The sequence below is a fragment of the Cibotium barometz genome, chromosome 34, assembly GCF_041138505.1.
Source record: "Cibotium barometz isolate CiBa-2024 chromosome 34, ASM4113850v1, whole genome shotgun sequence".
NCBI classification, from domain to species: Eukaryota; Viridiplantae; Streptophyta; class Polypodiopsida; order Cyatheales; family Cibotiaceae; genus Cibotium; species Cibotium barometz.
Genome location: NC_141079.1, coordinates 6528600 through 6535017, shown reverse-complemented (window position 1 = coordinate 6535017; position 6418 = coordinate 6528600). Strand labels below are relative to the sequence as shown.

The following is a 6418-nucleotide window of genomic DNA, read 5'->3' as shown; positions in this document are numbered from 1 at the left end:
CTAGTATGTACAGGCATGACGGAAATATAGCTAATAGATTCGATAGATGAATTGCCAAAAAGTAGCTTTTGTAGCATGATAGCTCTTTCAAGAATGAGTTTGTTTTTGGATTATGCAAATTGTTTGTCTCAATTTATAGCTTTTACATCCACAAGGTGCCAAGCACCTAATCCCACTGATTTCTCCTTGATTTGTGTCACCTCCCCTACATATGGGGCACCTTTTTCTAGAATCTTTCCACACCCCTATATTCACTCATGCTACCCTTGATTCTCTCATTCAGTAAATTCTTCTCACCTTTTCACTGCTACCCACTCAATTACGGACTCCTTTTTACAATCTCCAGCTAAGGGTTTGTTCTCGCACACACCCATTCACTTGTATATTTCAAGATTATTTGCAGAGCTCTTTCGAATTTATTCCTTGTTTGCTATATATACATATATATGATATATATATATATATCTTTCTCTTTAAAAGTGGCCTTGATTTGTCCCATGTGCTCTATACCCATGAAATTTCATATGGGACAAATAAAGGCCACTTTTAAAGAGAAAGCTATATATATATATATTACATATTACATATTAACCATGAACAACTTTGGGACAAGGAGAGGAGACAAAAAAGAAATCTTGGGTTTTTTGGCGTGAGGAGGGGATGACTGAGTTCCTTGCGAGCACGAACTCTAGTCAGGGTTTCGACCCCTCTTAGATATTTTTGCTGGAGTCTCCTTCTTTACTTGCTCACTCTCCTCATCATACGCTTGACATCAATGCCACCTCTCCCAAGTGCGATGGACAAGACTCCTGGCATGCAGGGGCAGGCATGGCACGTGGCGGAAGAGCCCCCTTTTCCCACCATGCAACAAAACCCTATCTATCAAATGGAAGCCTTTCTTGAGGAAGCTCATCTCAACATGCAATCTTCTCCGACCCCGAGGCTATCCCCTCCCATCATCATTCATGTAGGGAGCCAAGCAAATAAGGGAGATGGAAGCATCCTACCCCAAGACTCCATACCGAGAGAATCATTCACATCACTCCTCACATCGAATAAAGGAGCACCTCTCATCCTAGAGATGCAACCAGGCGGAGCCCTTGACCCCCCCACCAACAAGAAGCCCATGTCAAGGGAAACTTCCTTCTCTTCCATATAATTGTGGAAATGTTAGGGAAACTTCTTGGTCAAAGACCGAATTCTGATATGAATAGGTGGCACCCACAAGCTCTTGTTGAAGGAGATTTGAGCACAGAACTGCGTGATAAAATTACAATCAACTTTGACCTCAATAGCAGCATTGTCCAGCCTATACTATTTAAAAATTTGCTCAATGTATGCTTTCATTGCAACAAGCTAGGGTATAGATGAGCTGGTGCTTAAAAAGAGGGAAATCATGGTTGCAGCAGCGATGAAGAATTGTCCCGTTACATTTTGGACCTCATCGAGGTGCAGGCGGCGCTCTGAATCTAGAATTAGTGCCGAGTTAAACTTCTCAAAGTCAGAAAGCTTGGTTTTGTAAGATCAGACTTTTCTCTAATATAAATTCAAGTTTCGTTCAAAAAAGAAAAAAGAAACTTGGAACGTGGAGCAATCAGCTGGTTAATTACATTGAGTCCCCAAAAAAAATTTCAAACGCTTCATTGTTGGAGCTGCTTTCGCCTCCGTCTTACATAACGGGTTGAGGACTAGTACTTTTTAAGCACTTGGCTAACATAAGAACATTTTCTATTGTTGGAAGCACACTCACTCACGTGGAACGCAACTTTCTTTTTCAATTTTTTTCTTGGGAGAATGTATATATTTTTTCTACATTGAAAGCGTTATTGTGCCTTAAAAAAATCATAATTTTGAAAATAATAAGAGGTCCCGCCGGGATTCGAACCCAGGTCGTTGGATTCAAAGTCCAAAGTGCTAACCACTACACCACGGAACCGGACGACGTGCGCGAAAACTGAAACTTTAAATTTTGTTTCTTTTTCCAGACAGTCGTGTTGTTAAACGTCGATTACCACAGGACGCCCTGGCCCCTATCTAAGTAAGCTTCATAAATGAACACTAAATGTGATCGAGCTTTAGGACTTGCCGCCTTCTTTATAATAATAATTAGTATACAACATATGTATTAAATATTATTACTTAATTTATAATAATAATTATTATACAACATGTATTGCTAACAATCTACATCGAATCCATGTCTTTTTCATATCTTTTGCTATCACAAAAATTGTGATAAAAATTTTAATGGTTGATAAATATTTGAAGTAATTTTCTAGGCGGATTAAGGACGGAAGTGAGTTAGAAAGCTTACATTAAATTAGTATTATGCCCATTATCAAAAATCCGATTTTGATACAATTCTTTTTTTTAATCGGGAGGGTGCATCGTGTGTGCTGCCGTCCGTCGTGTATCCCTTAGGTATCGAACCCGGGTCCTCATCGTGGAACTCGATGGTTCTACCAGTTGAGTTACACACCCCTTAAGTCTTAAAAAGTGTTCTTTTATTGGAGCATGAATGAGAGGGTTTTGGAACCCACCTCCTTAGTGGCCCCCTTTACCCTACCATCTCTGAGTTGCAACTTCTTAGCTCTAAATCCCATCGACTTATCTATGTATCCTATTAATAAATCCTTCATGCCCATATTATTGTAGTACTCAGAGTTCTTGATAGTACTTCTACTTTTGGGCAAGGCCTTCCCTATTCAATGGGGTGGAAGATATTGCCCTAGAAAAAGTTTATGAGAAGACGTCATGAAGAGGTTTTTGGGGTCTTCTCCCACCTCCAAGATAGAAAGCTCTATCCTACATGGCATTTGTTATCATGCCCCAACTTCTTCATCAACTTGATTGGATGTGGGCTTGCGCGCTTGAGTTTACTTAAAAAAATATGGTAAAATAGCAAATAAGGCAATGCTATTTGTCATAATTCTACAAGGTCTGCATCCTATTTTGCTAGTACACTCTTGAATGCACTCTCCCATGAGGCCAAGTCTCATGTATGGGAAAGCCTCAACCCTCGGGTGTCCCATTTAATAGTAGAAACTAAGAAAAATTGGCTAAAGGAGAACACGTAAGAGAACATATGTTTTCTCTAGCTTGGACACACGTCGGCATTTGTAAATACGAGGCCATGTGTATAAAACATTTTCAATAATGAGAAAGGGCATAATCTCATTCTCACAATTGAGTCTACGTTCCCTTGAGCTCTTGTGGTGACCATGCTTGCTTGCTTCTTTGATTCTTACATGCTTGTGGTGACCATGCATGCATGCTTGCTTCTTTGATTCTTACATGCTTGTGGATTATGGTGTGTGCTTATAGTGATCATTATTTGCTTTGCTTCGTCTCCCTTTCCTTCTCATTCTCCATCTCCATCTTTGCATGCACATAGGCATAGAGGTTGAGATTGAGATTTCCATAGATCTTTCTGTCTTCAGTCCACACCCATTTGCATTAGCTCTATTGGAGTGACACCATTGGACCCTAGCTTCTTCACAAGGTAGGGTTATCTACTCTTGGATGACTAAGGTGAAAATAGGTAAAGACCCTTGGATTCCTTCCTTTCTTACCCTTATGGAAGGCTCAAGTTTTCACTATTTGGTGATCATTGTCATTCACAAATAATTTGTTACCAACCATTATCACTCTTTATGTAAAAATTATGATGGAAATTAAAGGTATTGTGTAATATTTATAATGTAATTGTATGAGGCTTTTAAAAAAAAGAAAATTACACTAATCAAGAGATATCAAGCTCTAAGTACAACTTTAAATAAATAGCTCCAAATGAGCATTTTTAATGACTTGCTCTTTTTACATGCCATTGCACATCTCATGTGACCTCATTTAAACCATGTGCCTCATAATGATAGCTTCACCTTCACCCATTTACATTAACCAATAACCTTTGATAATCATCCTTTGAACAACACCATAGAAATTAGCATTGCATCAAAGCTCATTTTTAAAACTCCCCCTCAATGACAAATTTGAGGAGATTCCAAAAACAAAAGATAGCCACATGCATAATGGCTTATATACACATGGTCTTCCATGCTCAATTGCAGGTTTCTTGGACAAAATTTACCTAAGACCTTAAGAATCCCCCCTAAGACCTTAAGTGTGTAGGTCTTTCATGCTCAACCAGGGTTTCTTGAACAAATTTTACCCAAGAACTTAAGAACTCCCCCTTGCTACCACATTGTAACTTCCAACCTTGAGGTTGGTCTTCACACCAAATGTATTTTGTTAGCCTAGATGCCTTGTGCTTGTAAGAGGAAGGTAGGGAATTTGAGGTTGATGAACAATGTGTTGGTGACAATTTTAATGAAGATCCCAATTTTGATGCCAATGTGGAAGCAAATGATCCCCAAGTTGATGGTGTCCATGCTAATAGAGCTATAATAGATTTGACAATGTGAAAGTGCTCTCTAGAGTTCTTAAGGTTCCGTTTTCACAACAACAGTCTTCAGAATGTGAACACCTTCAGGCTTTTTACACCAACATATGAAAGCCCTTTAGATCTTCACACTTTCTCACCTATAAAAAAGAAAAAATAAAGTGGGTTTACACATTGCCTACCTTGGGGTTTTTAAGGGAAAAATGAAAAAACATCATGAAGAATGGAGGAGATCTCCCTCACCCAAGCTCATGAATGGGGAGCCCTGTCCATCTCCTTACCGACTCTAACTTTTAGGTTGTGATGTGTAGTAACACCTTGATTGTTATTACATAAGAAGTGTTATTATCACAACACAAATTTTTAGATTATGAAATACATCTTGAAATAATGTCATGTGCTTAGTAGCACCATTATCAAAGCACTAAGCAATTTGAGGTGCTTTATCCAAAGCTACAATATCACAAGAAGCATCAAAACCTATAAACATAAGGGATTTGATATCTCATAGACCAAAATACATCATAATCGTCATTTGAAGCAATCTCTTAGAACATATCATTAGTGATTTCATCAATAGAGAGACAACCCAAATAAAAAACCCAATTCAATTCCTCATAAGCAAAACTAATTCTTCTCAGTAGAAGAAGCCTTTACTACATTTCCACTTTCTTTGTTCTTTTTCTTAGCAATTCTCTTCTTTCATTCACTGGGAAAGTGTCTATACTTATGGAAGCTATTTCAAGTGATCGTGGGTTTGAAAGTTGAACCTCATAGTTTATAGTTTAAATGGTTTAAAGTTGGTCAGCATGAGCAAACACATCAACGCTTTCAACATTTGACTCATGGCAATTTAAAAATTTGGTGGTTTGGGTGGTTTGGAGTATTTGCTCATACATAGTTTTTTATAGAAAAAATTGTACCACAGTTTTGATTGTAATTAATGAGTTCAATATTGAACCTAATAGATTTAAATTTAGAAGCTTCAATCGATCAGAGTTTGGTCAAGATTTTTATAGATATATTTGGATATGTACATGTGTGTGTCTGTATATACATACATACATATATATACATATATACACACATATACGTACATGCATGCATGCATGCATACACACCCACACACACACCCACACACACACACACACACACACACACACAAGATAAACATCAATTATCTTTTACATATGTTTAATCGTGAAAAAACAACTCTGATAAAAAGGCAACATTTAACTGTGATGAGATAGACAATTAGTTAACCTCAAATCCCAACACCTTGATGACTGAATACACAAAGCACCTCTAGGGTACATCTTACTCTGGGGACATTAATTTAGCCCTTATCTCATTTTCTTGCATTGAGATAGACCTATCTTCTTGGGTTCACCTTTACCTACATAATATATCCGTGAAAGAAGGTGAATATATTGTAATCTGCATCAACATGATCTCATCACAGTCCTGATGTACCTTGGCTACACTGCCATTAGGATTAGACCATGTGACAGTATCCCTCTTGATCATGTAAATCTTCCAAATAGTCTAACAATGATAAACTATACCAAATTTTTTTTTACAAATGTTGCAAATAGTCCAACAATGACAGCATCCCTCGTGATCATATAAATCTTCCAAATAGTCCAACATTAATAGCATCTGTCTTGATCATGTAAATCTTCCAAATAGTCCAACAATGATAGCCTGTACCAAAAATTTGCTTACAAATGCTACAAGACGTTAAACAACATATCATTGTTAGTCTTGTTAGTATAATACAATACCCAACAGTTAGTGAATCACTTGTGTTTGACCTATGTCTTTAACCTCCTCAAACTCTAGAACTTGGCTAGTATTTTCTGGAAGACTTGTCATGGCTTGTCCAAACCCTCGTCAAAACACATCCAACAAGAAGATTACGTGGTGAACTGTAACTGTCGTGGGAATCTTTCTGATGGCCGAGCTTGAAGACCTCAAGGGCTGAGCTTGTAACCCTTGAGGTCTCAAGCTCCACCA

The 6418-nt window shown here is 37.9% G+C and overlaps 1 non-coding gene across 1 annotated transcript; it reads right to left on the bottom strand.

The window, feature by feature from the left end:
• Positions 1–1864: 1864 nt before the first annotated feature.
• Positions 1865–1936, bottom strand: TRNAQ-UUG (transfer RNA glutamine (anticodon UUG)). The gene has a single exon. It is a non-coding gene; the product is annotated as a tRNA-Gln (tRNA).
• Positions 1937–6418: the final 4482 nt, after the last annotated feature.